Source organism: Scatophagus argus, chromosome 10 (genome assembly GCF_020382885.2).
Source record: "Scatophagus argus isolate fScaArg1 chromosome 10, fScaArg1.pri, whole genome shotgun sequence".
Lineage (NCBI taxonomy): Eukaryota > Metazoa > Chordata > Actinopteri > Scatophagidae > Scatophagus > Scatophagus argus.
In genome coordinates this window covers 3,370,514-3,389,408 of record NC_058502.1, presented here as the reverse complement: position 1 = coordinate 3,389,408, position 18,895 = coordinate 3,370,514, and the positions used below count along the sequence as shown (strand labels likewise).

At 43.8% G+C, this 18,895-nt stretch overlaps 1 protein-coding gene across 1 annotated transcript in view; it reads right to left on the bottom strand.

Annotated features, from left to right (window-relative positions):
• The window catches only part of cdh11 (cadherin 11, type 2, OB-cadherin (osteoblast)), an 81,676-nt gene extending 63,414 nt beyond the window's left edge, over positions 1 to 18,262 (bottom strand). The window contains exon 1 of the mRNA XM_046401307.1: positions 17,719 to 18,262. The gene's annotated coding sequence lies outside the window, so the exon portion shown is untranslated. The remainder of the gene's footprint in view (positions 1 to 17,718) is intronic.
• Positions 18,263 to 18,895: the final 633 nt, after the last annotated feature.

Sequence of the window (18,895 nt, the reverse complement as noted above, 5' to 3'; positions counted from 1 at the left end):
CGCTTCTTTCTTGCACTCTGCACAGTACACTGAGACAGTGGTTTAGTAATGAGGTAAGATAAAGGAGTGAAGGAGTCTGAGGGTGAGTGAGGGAAGGAAAGAAGTACGATGGGGGGAAAAAAGCAAGAGAATATGTGAAATTTGAGAAACAGTGGCAGGGAAAAAAGCTCAGACTTTGCTTAGCTTGTCCAACCAATCAAGAAAGCCTAAAATAGCTTGGTCCTTCAGCCAAAGCCACACACAAGCTCATGCTTGCTGAGGAACTGGGGGCCACAGCCATGGAAAACCCATCAAATTAGGAGTCTGAGAAGGCCAAGATATACATCTGCAGAGAAAGAGAGCGAAAGAGTTCGAAATGGCATCCCCTCAAAGCAGGTAGAGTTAGCGTGTGTGTGTGACTGCTGTCAGACTAGTTTTGTCTCAACAGAGCTGTTAACAGTTGGGGAACTGGCATCCCTCACACACACACACACACACACACACACACACACACAAAGATGTCCCTACTGAAATGAACAAGCGCAGTCTGCACCACTTGAATTTCCATTCCTTGTTCTCCTTTTGCCTCGTTCCTGCTTTCTATTCTTTTCCTTCCCATTTCTGCATCCTTCCTTCCTCATTCTGTTTCATTTTTATTCCTCTCCTCCTCCTCTTCCCCTCCTGTCTTTTACTTCTTTTATATTAGGTGAACAAAGAGGCCTACGAAATGCTGACTACTGCAGATGAAGCACTGCCACACTCCTGTGTTATTTTAAATAATCTAAGTCTAATCTGTCTTTGAGTTTCCCACTGGTGGAAACAACCTTTCCAAATCACAACTCCAGTCATTTATCCCAATTTTTACTTCTTGTCCTTGTAGCCTGAAAGCATGTCTCATCAAGAACTAATAAAGTATTTCACCCCCCTCCTCCATGTCTTTTCCCACCTGTACTCACCCTAATATGTTCTTATCTTGCGCTGAAAAGCTTTTCTGCTTCACCGCTTTGCTCTCATTTCTCTCCGGCAGCTCTGACTCTCTTGTGTGCTGCTGGTGTTTGTAATCGAGGATTGTTACCACATTCTGCTATTGCTATGCTATTGCTTGTCGGTCACACATATAAAAGGTGAGCGCAGGCACTTCGTTTTCAGGGCATCGAGCGAGACACGCCGGCCACCTGCAGGACAGGAAAGCTGTGATAGCTGATCTGCCTTTCACTGGAGTGCTCACAGTTCAAGGCACCTGTGCTAATGGCAAGATGGGGAAGCAGGTATAGCGGCTTTGACTGTATTGACAGATTGTTATTAAAGGCTGTGTGTGTGTGAATGAGTGTGTGTTGAAAGGATGCCACTGACCTGAATTATATAGCTCTGTTTGTCTGTCTGTCTGCTTATCTTTCTGCTGTCTGTCTCCGTGTCTGTCGTTTGTCCGTCTGTGACTGTGCCTTCAGGCTGTAATCTTTTATTGTTCTGGACAGATAAAGGATTGGATAGTATAGAAAAAAGGCCTACAAAATCACTCACGCACACACACATGGGTGCGTGAGCGACCATACGCACACACACACACACACAGACACAATCAGATGGTTCTTCGGATGAAAGGGTCATTGTGGTAGCGCAGCTACAAATCCTGGCAGCACCCGACAGCTAAAACACACACACACACACACACACACACACACACACACACACAAAACCCAAAATTCTTGTCGGACAAAACGCTCCTTGTCTTAAAACCTGAGAGCCTGACCCATCCAAGCACTCACACACACACACACACACACACACACACTGGCCTGCGCACACACACGGGGACCCATAAAGGTGGATTACCCTCATTTACAAATGTATGGCTTTGTGACTGAGCCATTAGCAAAACTAGTGGGAGCACAATCTGATGAATTATTCAGTGCATCCTTAAGGGTTAAAACAGGCGGAAAATATGCTTGTTAAGATCTCAAAGACCAGACAGAACACACTTTTAAGTAGGAAAGACGGGACAAAATACAACAGAAAAGAGGAGAAAGGGGAAGAACGCTTGTTCGAAGGTTCAGAAGTATTAAATATAAAATGATTTCTTCTGTCAATCAAAGTGAAATTATTAATTCCAAAATATACAAAAGTACACAATGAAAGTTTCAAAGAGATTGCAACAAAAGAACATTTTCTCCTCCAAAAGTTGGAACAATATGTTACTGACGAAACACCATGAATTATTCAAAGCCTCCTTACGAGTCAAAACAGGCGGAAAATACCCTTGTTAAGAGTTTTTGAAATAATCAAATACAAAATGCTTTTCTTTGGATTTAAAATACACAAAAGCCCTCATTCTCAGATGTTATGAACAAGAGAGTAAAAACCAAAAAAAAAAAGAAAACATTACCAGGAAACAATGAATAATCTAAAAGCTCACTGGGAGTTAAAATGTGCAGACAACATTGTTTTGTGCTGTTTCTGTGAATATCTTGAGAGCTGTGGTGAATACTGTTCACATGCCGGAGAAAGAAAACATACTTCATGTGTGTAGCAGACACATGAATGAGCTGAAGAAACGACACATCCTTTCCTGAGTGCAGATCAGAAAGCCTCCTGATGATTACATGAGTCAGTGGCCTTGGAGAGCGAGGTGAATCAATCAAAAACAAATCTCTCCTCCGACTCGTTCCCTCCTTGTCTTGCTCCCGGTCTCTCCCCACCCCACCCCTCCCCTCCATCTGTCCTTCTCCTCCCTCTTTCTATCCCCTCTTTCCATCCCTATCTAGCTTCTCTTTTTTCCACCCCTCTTCATCCCTCTCTTCCTCAATCCTTCGATCTTTCTTTATGTATCCATCCAGGCGTGTATAAGTGAGTGTGGCAGGCCTGGTTTGTGTGTCTTTGTGCATCACTGCTTTAGACTAACAAACCCCCATCCAGTACCCTCCTTTCACACTCACTCAAACATACAAACTCAAAAGGCCGAACAAAGTTTTTGAGTCGTGCCAGATGTTCGAAAGCTTCATATTCATACATCAACATCCTCTCCTCTTCATTTTGTCTTTTTTTTGTCTCATTTTTCCCTTTTCTCTCTCATCTGGCCTTTTATTCCTTTTTTTCTATTTTTATAGAACCATCATCTCAGTTTCTTTCATGGCATCTCCTTTTATCCCCTCATGTGTTCCCCTTCTACTTTGTACCATTGTGCTGTTTGTGTCTTTTCTATCCTCCACCTCCCCTCTTGAATTTGTTTGAATGTTCACACAAAATCTTCTCTTCCTTTCCTTCCTTTTCCCTTTCTCCCCTTTCCTCTCCTCTTTCTCCTCAGTTCCTCTCCTTCTTTTTTCCTTCCTCCCCACCCCTTTACTGTAAATGCAGTTTTATGTTCTGTAGTTCCAGTCCATTCACGCGATGTTTTCAGCTCAATCAGCTCAAAACATTAGTAGGAACAGTGGCTTTTGCTACTGAAGGCATATTGATTCTCAATTATTTCCTAATAGTCTAGATATAGCAGATGTTCCAACGTTTTTTGAGCTCTCCATCCTTCCTTTTCCACTCTACTCCATGTCTTCCCCCTTCATACTCTTATTCATTCTCATTCTTTGGGTCTTTCTCAATTTAAGTGACTTTAGACTGTATTGATGCAGCCTCCACATCTCTCCTACATCCTTTCTTTCTTATTTGAATTTGATAGCATGTTTCTTTATTAACCATCTGCATCCCTATCCCCCCACCCTCATTTCCTCTCCTTTTTTTTGGATAATTTCTTGCTTTCCTTTCCTCCAAAATCCCCAGCATCCTTCACCTCCCTCCCTGTCTGAGGTCTGTCGATTCTCTACTGGGGCCCTTTTTTCCTCTCTCAGCTGTCAGAAGGAGATCTGATGTCCCCAACCATGATAAACAAATTCTTTGTCTCCCACAAAACTCTTTGGACTGAAGAGCACACACCCACAAATATATAAATGCAAAACAGATGGGGGACAGAGACAGAAGGAGAGAGAGATGATCAGGAAAGGGAGAGGAGAGACTGATTTGCACACCTAACATCTCTTGGGGTTGTGGGCTGAGGCTACAATTTATTATGGCATGAGTTTTTATTTATATCTCTGGATCCTTCTTTGCCTTTACTGCTCCCCTCTCATTATCATTTTTTTTGCCTTTTGTCCTTCTGCATATCTTTTCCCTCTATCTTGTAGATTTTACATGGTATTTTATTAATTTACAGTGATTTATAACCGTGCCTTAATGAGAGGAAATATCATCACCATTGTTGCACAGCATCCCTCATTTATTTATTCTTTTTCTGCAATACATCAGTCCAGGCACTGGTTTGGCATAGTTTTATTTCCTGTTATGCTTCCATCCATTCAAAAACCCTTCTGGTCCATGCTTCTCTTGCTTTTCTAATCTAACCATGCCTCCATTGTCAATTTTGCGTTCTGAAAACTTAATATCTTACCGTTATCCATCATTTTATCCCTCCATCCAGCCACACTTGCACCTCATTTTTGTGTCCCACCTTCTCACACACACACCCTCCATTCATCTAAGTATTGATCTAGGTGTCAATAGCCCTTTTTCCAGGGAAAGGTACGTCTCATCTTAAATCGACTTTTGGTATGGGGTACTTTTCTTCATATCATTTTCCACTGCAGCTGGTCCTCTCTTGGTGCAGGTGGGTTCTTAGCCACTCTCAATGGAAAATCAGTTGAAATTGCTGTGACAATATGGGGATCTCAAAATGAAATGCGTTCCTTTTTGAGATACTTTCATCAACATCCAAACACAGGAACTGCACTTCATCAGATGGTGTGGCTTTTAAAAAACTGGGCAGCTCGTTTGGAACCTTGACAGAGATGATTTCAAAAGAAAAGTGCCAACTGCCAGGTACGATACACAACTTCAGACAATAGAAAAGCAATAAAGCAAGCAGAGTCAAGCCAAGCCATACCATGCAGTGGAAACACGGCACATGATATGTCATGTTGATTGGCAGCTACTAATTGGCTTAATCCAACCCCTGGGGGCTTGTGACTCTTTGGCTGATCTGGATACAGCTGTCCTATTGTCCAACAGCTGACACCGTGACCCTCGGGAGCCAGTGGGGGAGAGAGAGAGAAGAGAAAGAGAGAAAGACAGATGCGTACATTTACAAGACACTGCTGTTTTTTATCTTCTTTTTTTATTAGAATAGCATACTCTTATGGACAAGTGCAGGAGTATCATTCCAAGTTGTCAAGCTGAAGGAAAACCACCACTTTCAGAAGACCTTTTGATCAGCTTCCATGCTAACACTTGAGTAGACATTGCAGCATCAAACAACAATAATTTTGCATCTATCCTGTCAAGTATAGAGTAAGCAGTACAGAATTGAGACATGGCAGCCACCTGTCACAGGTGATGGTGAGGCGAAGGGTGCACAGAGAGACAGGCATACGTCAGAGTGGGACAGGCAGAGCTTGATGGAGTCCTCTGTACACTGGGAGCAGGTTTTCATCAAGTGGTTTGACAGACGAGTCTTTGGCTCAAAGGTCAGCTCTTCTTTCACCACAATATATGCGTGTCAACAACCAGGCGTCCAGTCCGAGTGTCCTTGAGCGAGACAGTGAGTCGCGGTGGTTGAGGTGGAAAAGAGAGAAGGAGGGAGGGAGACAGTCACCCAAGAGACGAAAGAAGCAGTCGTAACGAGACCCAGATTAGCTTTGCTCTATTGAGGAGGCAAGGGGCAGAACACAGGGTCTTAGTGGATGCCACTAAGCCTTTAAAGACCACCCTCTCCCCCATCCCATTTATCCAGAAGCTGACTCACAACATTTACATTGACATTAGCCCATGGAGACCCCAGTGGCCGACAGTTCAGACTCAAAGGCAGGTCGTGATCTGATCGCCTAGAAGTCGTTAGTGATTTGATAGCTTTGAATCAGTTTATATTCAGAATGATCAAGTGCGATGGTAATGATAATGGTTTGATTTCAAAGCAGTCAGTGCATCATCAAGTGCCTCATTTCACTGAAAGCAAAGGCCTCAAGGTAGCTAATAACATTCATATTTTATAGCGAGTTCTTCTCCTATGTCAGTTGTTTAATGTCAGACATTTTAGTGTAGAGCTGAATATGAAATTAGGAAATAAAAATGACAAAGAAATAGACCTTGTTTTTATGGCTGTACATTAAAGCAAGAAGCTAAAATATCTTTTACTGTGTGATTAGATTCTCGATTGATTTGACCTTTGAGCCTGTCACTAATAAACCAAATACAACACTTCACGAAATAAATGTTTGAAAGACGTCAGTTCAGCATGGTATTGATCTGCGCATTACATTTGTGCTTGTGGGGTTTGACTTGAAAATATGAGCAATTTAAAGCAAATGTACTAACTTAACCAATGTAGCTCACTGAGATGAATCCAGGAAAGTATCCATGACTCTTTTCTAAATAAATGATTTTGGATTAAGCAAGGTGAATGAGATTTGACAAGTTGATGGGAGCAGAGGGTGGGCATGGCGGTAAGAGGGAGAAATTGATCAGCAATGATGCGGACCATTACACCTACCATGCATGTGTAATGACCCTAATTACCCCTCTGAATCGCCCTCTCCCACCCCTCACCCGCAAACCACCGACAAACACTCCACTCAGTGACAGACTGGAGGACATAAGGGTCATTGTGCCAAAACATCCTCCCCTGCAAAATGATCCTCTCTGCTCCATTCTCATCAGCCCTCCCTCCAATCTACTCCAAACCAATGCACAAATGCGCTGGATACTTGATAATAACCCCCCTTTTCCAGCCCCAAATGGCTGTTGATGCCAGTTTCCCCTCCCTTCTTTCTCCAGGTTGACACAGTGAGCCCTTTGTTGCCCTGAGCTGCTGTCACATACCTCAGTAAGGCTGCACTGTTGGCTCTCAAACCTCCTCCCGAACCAAAGACCCCCATCTGAATCACACAACTCGACAAAGCTGCAAATGTAGTTCATGTGACAAAGGTCGGATGCATTTGTGTAAGCTTTTGCCCCCTCTTTTCAGATTTGATTGACCAAATTGCATCATTGCCAAAAGTTAGCAGTGAGACATCAGATGAAGAAACGTATTTATAAAAACCTCTTTGCACCTGCAGTGGAAGCTGTTTCAGGAAACGATGACATACTTTATCTGAAGGATAAATATAAAGTTTTTCTTGTTTCTGAATGTCACAGCAAGATATTTTCTTTGATATGTCCTTCTCACCTTGAGAGTGGGACATGGTGACATGTAGCACTTATTGTTCGAAACTACTCTTAAAGATTTGTCCATTGGTCCATCGCCTTGTTGAATAAAATATCAGCATGCTCTGTGAATAAAACATCAGGACTATTTTCTCGCATATAAAGGTCAAAACAGCTGTCTAGACAAGGGGCAGTGTATTTAGCACTGCTTGCCTCCCCCTACACACACACACACACACACACACACACACACACACACACACACACACACACACACACCTTTGTACTGTTTTTGCAGTGTGCATGTAAGGGCTAAATCCACAATCCACAAACTCCTAATCCAAGCTTTGTCTTTTACCACCAAACCTAAACTCAACTTCATCTTTCAGAAAAGGTTAATTAAAAACTAAAACATTGTCTGCTCTGTGGAGGAAATCCCAGGCCTTTCTCTGTTTGTGGACACACCTGGTTCTCATAAAGGTAGGAAAGCAAGGCATTATATTTGCTTAATCTTCCACATACACAGAGCCCACAGTGACCACGCATGTCTCACCTTTCCATGAGACAGACACGTGCAGACGGACTGCGTGATGCGACCTTTATTTGTTGCTCAGGTGCACGGGCATGTGCACATGCAGACTACATGTTGACTTTGCACGGTCAGCTTTAGTTCTTCTACGTGAAAACACACACATGCACATTGGAGTGCACACTCATACAAGAACACAGTGACCTCGTTCGTTCAACCTTGCCAGTGGAATATAAACAGTGTTGATGGCACTTGCTTTCATAACATCACAATAAAAATAAGCACGGCCGTGACAAATTTGATGTCACTCCACATAAACATTGAAAACACATACAATGTATGAAAATGGCTCAGGGCAACTTCAGCGGATTAAAAATAACTCCAAGTGGATTATCTGTACACATTCCAAATGAATCACAGTGACAACCGCTGCCATTTCATAGTCTGCTTAAAACATATCCATATACTGTACTATCTAATGGAATATAACGGGCTTGGCTTTGTTTGTATCAGTTAAAACTACCTGTGACCTTCACTCATATGAAAACCTGCTAACACAGAAAATGACTGGAGCAACATCTTCAAGAGAAAGTTAAGAGAAACCAACATAACACTCACTCACACACTCTTAAAGGTTAAATGGGCAGATTATTATTCTTAGATATCAAACATGGATTAATGGCAGTGTTAAGGTCAGGGATTGGATCTGTGTCATGTCAATCCCGCCACCTCTCTCGCTCTCTCTCTATATAACTATGGCCTTCTGTAGCAAAATAACAATTAGGCAGTTCAAGAGTAGGCTACAGTATGAGTCCTTCACTGCTTCTCCTTTCATTGAAAAGGTCAGTGCAGTCACAGCTGCAACTGTATCTGAGATGAAGACAGACATGGAGTGAGAAATGGAGAGTATGAAGAACACACAGATAAAAGACAGAGAAGAGAGAACAAAGACAGACATATCAGCGCAAAAAACAAACAAAACTTGCAGGATAGATGACAAAATAGAAAAGAAGAAATAGTGAGAGAGTTTGCTTTAAGTGCTGCTCTGTAAGTCTGAGTCACTGTCAGGGATTAAGTCATAGATTGGAGAAAAGAAATATACTGGATTCAAGTCGTTCGCATGGAAAAAAAACGAAATTAATACTGTCCAACGAAAAAGCAGCAGTCACATTCAATCATATTACACCATTGTAAGTGTCACGGTTGATGAAGCATGGCCAGAGAGAGACATGGGGGAGGAGGAAGGGGACAGACCAAAGGAAGGAAGATGCAGAAAGTGTGAGTGTGGGAGTTAGCAAAAGTGATGACAGGGAGACCAAAAGGACAGCAAAAGGATAAAGAATCGCACATGGCCAGACAGAGACAGAGGGAAGCAAAGTGGATGAGGTTATTATGGTAAAGAGGCCAACTTTGCAGTGATGCTCTGTCTTGTAGAAAAGAAAACAGGCTTTATGTGTGTGTGTCAGAGTGTGCTGCTGTCAGTGCATGAGCCGTCATCACACTGCAGTCTGTAATGTGTGCACTTCTGTTTGTGTGTTTAGTTCATGACTTCGATGGGAGCCATTTAATCTCAAGGCCTCTTCTGTTGCAGCAGAGTGTGTGAAGGTACACGACAGAGACGACAGAGGCACCATTATGTTTTGGAGCACAACTTCATATCTGCAGAGCTAAATCGACAAGGACTCCTAAGCAGTTTTTGTGTGAGAGTGGCCCATTAACAAACATCTTATAACATTCCTGTCTGATGCTTAATTTAGCAGACTTTATAGTGAGCGACTATACAGAGAGCTGGTGTTTATTTATGGATAAACTTAACTAAACATTGGCTGTGGTCAGGTTTATTTTTGGAGTCATTTTCTGGTGAGTAAGTGTGTTCTGTTCATGTGCTGCACAGGGGGGGAGACAAAGGGGTGAGGCCTCCTGGAGAGGACAGGCGGAGAAAATAGTCGATGGTGGATGAGGGATAAGAAGAGAGGACAGGGGCTGGAGGAAAGAGGAGAGGAGGGAAGAAGAAGGAGAGGAGACAGGAGAGGATGAGAACTACTAGATAAGTCCCAGTGTGATCAAAGCGTTACTTTGACAACAAGAGCAGGCCTTGGCAGCATGCTGACTGGTTAATGTGAGAAATGCACACACACACTTTGAAACATTAAAATATGTGTGACGGAGAAGCCTCTTCTCGTATTTATCCAAGCGATGCTGATATGCACTGTAAGATAGATCACATTTCTGACGATGCACACATTTTTGACTCCTTGTGGTTTGGATCTGAGCGAACGCCTTATCATGCTGCAGTACAAGCAAATAAATGAGCTTCGTCTCCTCTCAGGCACACGAGAGCTCCATCCAACAAAGGACCTACGACCATTCTTTGTCTTGGAAAAATTGGTCGCATTGACTCTATTTTGTGACATGTCTCAAAACAATGCAACCTACCAATTGATTTTAAATCATTAAATCAGTTGAAACATTGGAGCCATAACTCTTTGGTCTCCTTGGTAGGGATGACAAATATCAAAGGCTAAAGATGCTAAAGATAACGTCATAAACAATCTAGTTAGGAGAGAGAGAAATGGCAGAGACGTTAAACATGGAGACTGGGCCATTTATTTCCAGTGAGAAAGTTTTTATAAATAGGCACCAGAGCCCCTCCTCTCACCATGACATTGGACACCACACATCATGACAATTTGTCATGCATTCTGCCTCCAAGCTACATGTTAGTGATGTTCATGCAGCTATTTCTGTCCTCTGTGTCATTCAGTTTAATTTCTCAATTTCTTGTTAGACTAAACTGTGGCTAAACAAAGGAAAATGTGCAGGGAGGGACCCGTGACAAATGTTTCTGGGCATACAGAGGCCACAGTTACATGGTTTTTTCAGACCGGTGCCGTTTTTAAGTTAAACTATCTATCAGTCTGTTTATCTACTTGTCTCTTCATCCACCCCCACGACGCAGAGTCCTCTGTCTAACCCTGCTCATAATCAGATAAGCTCTATGCAGTCTTTGTTGTTTTGGCTGACCACTCGGGCTGTGCGTGCGTGCCTGCGTGCATGTTTGGCTCTCTCACTTTCGACCTTATGACACATCATTCAGCCTCTGGTTTCAGCATCACTGTGTGTAAATCCTGTTTCGAGGTGATACCTATTTGGAGCCAGAAGGTCAGCTGCTAACATGGACAGAACTCACACACACTCGCTCTGTATGAACTCATGCACATATAGACACGATGCAAACATAAACACACACACACGAACACACACATACGCACTTTTACACACACTGTACCCTGAGGCTGAAGCCGTCTGTGCGACGAGTTCACCTTTACAAATGTGTTCCATCAGCAAAATTAACTGGCTACAATTAACATAACCATGTTAATTATGGTAATAAACAACACACCGGGCTCCAAGCACACACTCAAACCTCAGTGTGAGTGGGAGATTCACATACAAGAGGGGATACAGGGAGGGACTGAAGGATGACAGTGACGGAGAGAGAGAGAGAAGATGACCAAAAAAAAAATAAGGAAAAAAGAACTGATAATCAATCATTTAAGTCAAACAGAAAACACCAAAGACCAAATTGAACCCTTGTTTCTCTTTCTCTCTTTTTTGCTTTTTCCATGCATTTTATAAACGGAATGATTGAAAGGACTGAAAAAATATCCAAGAGATTAATCAATAGTGGAAGTAGTCTTTTGTTGCAGAAAATGGGGAAGCGGATGAGAGGAGAAAGACGGAGAGCTGAGACAGCTATGACTGACTGCTTCACTGGTGGCACACACACACACACACACACTCTGTTAATTATTATTCTGAATAATGAGAAGCAAACGACTCATTAAATCTCTCCTTGACCGGCACGCTGAAACTCTCTTCTTCCTTTCTTCTTCACTGACTCTTAGTGTAACTCACACAAAATCTGCCAAATCAGAAGCCATTCAGCTGTGAGTTATTAATTGGGATTAAAGCAACCCCCCAAAAAAATCACTGACCACAATCTGGAGCAGTTTCGTACCAAAGAACACAGAAGAAACCTTGTTCTCTTCATCCGAATCCCTTTTCTTACTCTCTCCTTTACTGTTTTTCAGTATGCTTCTCCCAGCTGAATACCGTCGACCAAAGAAAAAACAGTTAAAATTGACCGTAAAAAACAACAACCTTGCTTTTCTTTCTAACATGTGACTGGTGTCATGAGACCACAAACCACCTGACTGCACCTAACGATTGTCACAGAAAACAAATTACTCTGGATTACACAGATATGCTCTGTCTCTAATGCGCATGCACACGCACACACACACGCACACGCATACACACATGCACATGACTTTTGCTTTCACATACGCCATTCGCATTCACATAAGGGTAGGCGCAGGTATACACACACACACACAAGCATACGGTGCACTGATCAGTATCGCTCTCTATCTAGGGTAATCAATTCTCATTCTAGTCTGATCAATATCGCTGTCAACACTGCATTCTGATCATCAATAGTGAAATCGATGAAATCGGCCATTAATCCTGAATTAACATTGATCCCGGTTCCTCCGTTATCACAATTACAGCAGAGCCTCGTCGTCTGGCAGTAAATCCACACAGTCTGTTCTCCTGTGCCTCACGTATGGGAGAAAAGGTCACGCTGAGCTGAAGAGCAGCCTCTCCTGCTGGAGAACCTGCACAAAGCTTTCATATTAAAAGCATTTCGGATGCAGCTTCTGGTATTACGTTCCCAGAACGAGAGGCGATCAAAAGCAAATCAAGTTGACATTTAATTGATGCTGGAGTGTTTCTGTGCTGCCATGTGGTCTTTTTTTTTAATTGTTTTAAGTGGTGTTCCTGTTGTTTTCTGGTATTAATTGTTGCACCGTTTTCCCCTCTTGTGCATCCATGCAGTTTACTAAGTTTACTAATCAGTTTACTAATGTGCTGCTTAAATAACAAGAGCTTTTTGGGGCCCAAGAATGAAAAGCATTTTCTAGCTTACTGGCTTTAATTTGATATATAATGTATTCATTTTTTGTCCTTCTCAGGGTTACAGGGATTGGATTAAATCCCAGCATGCATTTGGTTAAAGGCAAGGAAGCGTCCTAAAAAAAAACAAACCTAAAACCACAGATAGACATTGATTCGCTTTGAAGCTGTGTAAGATGACTCCCATCAGACAACATACTTGAACACTCGCTTCAAATGAAGGGTTCAGTTGAGCTTTTGAAAGTTTTAAGAATATAGAATCAAACGTAGGATATTTTCACAAAGTTAATGGAGGAAAGAATGACATAAAATGTCAGTCAATGACAAAATTTGCATCACAAAGTCAAATTTTCATGCAAAAATGTTGGGCTGACTATATTTAAACCTATGTTGTCCTGTGTTGTACTCTGTGGGTACACGGGATCTGGTATTAGCCTCTCCAGATCCCGTGCTGTCACTTTCATGCCAGTAGAACCTCTAGCAGTGGAGGACTAAGTGAAACCACATGAGTGCGAGAAAGAGAAACATACACACACACATTGCTTAAAGGCCCAGGCAACTAAACCGAGATGTTATACTGTGAGGAAACTGTGTCAACAACAGTAAACCACCTGCGCTGTCTCAGTTCTCTCCACGAGCACGATACTCAGGAAATCACCCCCCCGCCGCTGCCGCCGCCGCCGCCGCCCACCTCGCCCTCATTAAATGCAGACAAATCAGCCACTGTCTTTTTTTATTTTTGTTTCTCTTGAGGTCAAGTAAAGCGCTTAGAGGTCAAAAACACTAATTACTGACTCCGTCATTTAATCTGGTTGAGGCCAGAGATTAGAGTTATAATCCCATCGCGCTTCCACAGGAAATTTTACATCAGTGTAACATCTACCTGGCTTCCCATTATGTTTCTCTTGAATAGACGAGGCGGAGAAGAGGACGCGGAAACGAAGATGAAGAGCGAAAGGACAGCAGTGGAGTGCGGAAAAGCAAGGGAATGAGACAGATTTAAAGAGAAAAAATAAGGAGAAGAGAAAGTTTGACCGTGGAGCCACAGACTGGAGAGGAAAGCAAAACAAAGCAGTGCAGAGGCACAAGGAAGGAACCAACTCAGTTCTCCCCCTTCTTTACTGTCGCTCCCCCTTCGCTCTCGCTCTCGCTCTCTCTCTCTCTCTCTCTCTCCAAGAGGTAATGTGAATCTGAAGGTAACAGAAGCCAGTCACGATGGACATGCTTATCCAGACAGACTCCACTTTTGTGTGTGTGTGTGTGTGTGTGTGTGTTTGGGGTGTGCAGATTGAATCCTGCATCCCTGGGGAGCCTAACTACCTCTCATCTCTGTGACTGGCTGGCTCACGGAGGGAGAGAGAGAGAGAGAGAAGAGCACACACATAGAGATTTGGAAAGAATTAGAAAGAAAGAGCAGAACGAAGAAAAAAAAGAGAAGAGAGCAGAGCGGCCTTGGCTGCAGCGAAGCCCAACAGCTCCCTCTGTCGTCACCCAGCTAAAGGTCTGCTGCCTCTCTCCTTCATCCCTCCCTCCGCACTTCTCTTTCCGCCTTCCTTCTGAAATCCGTCTCCTGGACTCCAGCTTCTCCATATCTCTCTCTCTCTCGGCGTCTCCTTTTTTTCCCCCCATCTTTCACAGTTTCAAAGACGCTAGTTTACAATGCTACGGCTTGTGAGAATCAGCAGCTGGCACCTAATTAAATATAAATATAACGATTACAGTGTTATAAATTAATCCCTCTGTCTTGCTGCTTCCCTGGTGAGTGATGTCAGTGGCATTTGGAGTCAGTTGCCTTTAAGCTCATTTGAGTAGGCGAGTTTTTCTTCTTCTTTCTTTCAGACTTCAGTCCTGCGCATTTTGATAATGTGGAAAAAATCAACACAACTCTCCAAGACTTGAAAGTAAAAATCGTGTCATCTGCACCCTCATCTGCATATGCTGTTTGCTGTCTGGAAAGTCAATCAAATCTCCTTTTCTAAAAAATGAAACGGAGAGAAACGTCCGAAGAGGAAAAGCAGGCGAAACTGCTCTGTAACCTCAATTAGAGTGTACATTTAAGTTGATTGCAGCAGCACTGATTGGCCCAAGTTGTCTTTTCAAACAATGCTTGAAGAATGCACATGTTCACAGGTTTATTAATATCTCTGCAAACTAGAAGGAATGCAGCCATGAAGTAGAACGTTTCCACTGCCAGGTCCCGGAACGGCGCTGACGAATCCAACAAATCTGACGACATTTCTGTGTCAGTTTCTGTGCAATTTCTTGGCCGAGCATCAGTGAAAAATCTGATACCTCACCCACCCTGCTTTCATCTGTCATCCAAGCCAGGTTTCTGTAAACCACTCACCCTAAATAGCACAAAGATGTACTGCTACAAGGGGATTCTATGTTTCTGTTCTGCTTTTAAGGTATACAATCACTTTCCCAGACATGAAACCACACTTTTGTTGGGAAGTGAAAAGGGAGTTATCTTAAGATAGCTGAGTGAAGACAAGCAGGTTTCTGGCTGTGGGTCTCATTTCAGCTCAGACAGCAGTGGTTCTCATAAAAGACTGAGATGAAATGCACCGCTGATAGAAGTCACACTGGCCTCCTCTCCTCCCCCGCCTCCTCCTCCTGTTCTGATAGGAGTCCTGCTATTTTTTTTCCTGTCCTGTTGTCTCTCTTCTCCTCATTTCCTTTCTGGCTCCTCTTTCTCGCGTCTTGATCCTCTTCTCTAGCCAAACCGAATCACTATGTGACTGGAATACTGTTGTTTGCAGAATTAGGGAAATACACACATGCAGAAATCCACCAACGCTGTACCGCTTTTTACAGGGGGGGAAAAAAACCTTTTTTGGGGCGCCACAGTGAGAAGACAGAGAGAGACATTCTTTTTATGTGATGTGTCTTTTAAGTGACCACTGAACCACAATGTAAACTCACAGAACCAAAAAAGAAGGAAAAAAGGGGGAATTCTGCTTTTCTTCTCTGTGATGCTGACTGCCCTGTAGGCTAATTAGCAAATTGCAGGGGGGCAAAAATACACAGTGAAGCCTGTCTGAAAAGTAACCACATCATAAGGAAATGCTGAGGAAACCACAACAACACTGTTGCAATACTGGAAACTATAGGGCATAGACAACAAAGCTCTTCGCCTGTGACCATGTTGTACTTTTTCCTATTTAACAAACTGGAACTAGTGCCTCTCAAGAATCTCTCCAAGTGTGTATTTGTCCATATTGTTGACTGCAGACTTCTTTTCAAGGCACTGCAAGAAACAGCACCGCAAACCAGCCAAGCCTGGCTGGTAACCCCCTGTCGAATAAAACACAACAACAGCAAATGATTTTCTCAATGGCTCCCACAAGACTGAAGAGTACAGAGCGAGTCAGGGAGAGCGAGGAGGGATGGAGAGACTGAGGAGAGGAAGAGGGAGTGGGCGAAAAAAAAAGGTGGAAGATGAAACGCAAAGAACGCGAGGTAGAGGAGGTGGGGTGGGGGAGAGAAGGGAGACATCTCATAGCGCAACAGTGTGGGAGACAGAAGGAGGGAGAGGGGGAGAGGGAAGGAGGGAGGGAGATTATTGCTTGCTTGAGAGCAGCAATCTTGAGCTGTGCCATGAATACCAAAGACTGTACAGCCCCACAGTCAACGCCTCTCCCTCTCTGCTCCCCCGTCGAAAACGCAGCGGAATTGCAGCTGCCCAAATTATACACCGATAACTCACTTTACTCTGCGTTGAAAGCGAGTCAGCGGCAGCTCAGCACTCCATTCATCCATAATTATTCATATCAGACCGGCGCACTCAGAGACTCAACCAGCAAGGACACGTTTTCAGAATTCTGTGCAACAATTAAAAAAATGATCTAATGTGGCCCTACAGGGGCGATAAGCCAAACGCACGGACCTAATTGAGTGCAGAATGAGTCTGAGTGAGCCTACGGGCAAGTGATCCGTATGCAATTTTTATGCAGTTTCACCGGCTCTGGCGCACACGGAAAGGGCAAGGACGCAGCTCTGTTGAAGTATTAAAATGGTCTGCATACTAAACCGCACGGAGTCTTTGGGGATTCTCATTTCAAGATCTTAATTCTACAAAGCGATAATTAATCCTGTGAAGAGCAGCCATATGTGGAAATGAGAAAACGACGTAAGACTCAGAAAGGAAAGGGGGGGGGGGGCGGTTTGCGGTTCATCACTGAAACTGTAAAAATGCACTTTATGGACAAGATGCTTTCAAGGAGACAAAGGCCTATAAGCCAAATAAAAACGAATAGGCTATAGATGTCACTCCAAAAGTAGAGTTGAGTGAATTCTTTGCTTTGGTAGATGACGGGATTGGACGTCAAAGACAAACGCACCAAGCCTGTGTTGACGGCGATCCATAGAAAAGTTGTGCGTCGCCGTTACGCGGAGGCGCCGGGAGGCACCGAAACAGCGAAGGAGAGCCTTCGCCGAGATTACACTGTGCGTGGACACACACTGTGTTGGACGCGCACACACACATGCACGCTCGCAGACGTGCACGCACACACCAAACGACCGAAATTATGCAGACACACACGGACACACACTGCGCTGGAAATGTGGAAAAAAATACAGTCTGTGTTATGTGAAAACCGCACAGATCCAACCGTCATCCAGTGGCCCCAAGGAGCGAAGAAAGTCCACACTGTTCCGACCAGCAGCACAACAAATACACCCAAGACTTCAGATTCTGTTACCAACGCTAATGCGAAATTACTCTCTGGGCTTTTCTCAGCCTTTCCCCCTTTTGCTCAAGCATAACGAAGTCCGACATCCTCTCACAGTGACCCTTTTAACATGTATGTGTGTTGGATTCATCCACAGTCCAACCAGAGTCTCACCCAGCATCCCGGGAACAGAAACATTTCACTTGTCGCCTGCTTTACGCTCATTAAAGCCTCTGCAGAGGGAGACGCGCGGACAGCGAAGGGAGAGAGACAGCGAGAGAGAGAGACAGACTGTGGTAGAAGAGAAGAGAACACTGGGACTGTGTTGAGGCAACGACGGCAAAATCCCAGTCCTTTAAGTCAAGGGGTCCTTACCTTGGAAGTGAGAGACTCCGTGCGCAGCCCGTCTCTCCAAGGAAATTTCCCCAGCGCATACAAGCCAGCAGCCAGCGATTCACTTCTCTCAAATAGTATTGCTTCTTTGATCAGATGTCCAACACATCCACTGAATGAACACCCAGTTTCTGCTGTTTGTGCGCTTGGAGAAGAGGAGGTAAAAAAATACAGAAAGCAGAGCCAAGTCTCCTCAAACCCAAAATGTTCTCTTTTGTTTTTTATCCGCTGGAGCGCAGAGGCAAACACCAAACCAACCAAGCGTGTTTAAAGATGAATATAAAAACAAAACACAGATGGTAAAAAAATGACAGGGAGAGCTGTTCTGCGACTCGATAATGTTCCGAAATTGAAGTGATGAGGAGCGGTGGTGGTGAGGAGGTGAGTGTCGGGAGAGAAAAGAGGGAGATCACCGAAGCATCCCTCCTTCCTTTTAGATACCAAATCCGGTACCGTCAGCAGCGTTTATCCGTCCTCCCTCCAAGAGCCTCGGAAGCGGAGTGAAGAGAGAAGCTGAACGTGCGCCGCGCGGCAGCAGCGAGAGAGAGAGAGAGAGAGAGAGAGAGAGAGAGAGAGAGAGTGAGTGAGAGAGTGTGTGTGTGTGTGTGTGTGTGTGTGACAGAGCGAGAGATGTCGCTGCCGATGGAGGGCGTTGGAAACTAGAGTAACTCTGGCTTTCCTTTCACTTTGTCCTCTCTCTTTATATTCGGGCTTGCCATAGTAATAACAGAATATTTTTGTCATTAGGATACTATTTAAATAGCCTGCTGTGGGACTGTGGGAATAAGTGGCGACACCACAGAGGACAAATAAAATCATCTTGTGCAATAAGATCTCATAGCACCCAGTTTGCCGATCCACGGGTCTGATAGACTTTTATAGCCTCCAGTGGAAAATATATTTATTTAAAAGCATGAGGATGTTTCTGATAGTATTTGTAAATAGTAATAGAAAAAGCACTCGTGCTTCCTAAGAGGTGGTGTACATGATGAAGTAGTGTTTAGGTCACACTGTGTCCACGTTACCGTGACGCTGTACACCGTCTCAGATCAAAACTCTGACTGAGAGGCTGCAGCAGCAGGAGCCCTGCAGGAGGGCTAAATGAATGCAACAGTTGCTCTTTCCTCATTGGCTGAAAGCAGCATCCAACCGCTGCTGA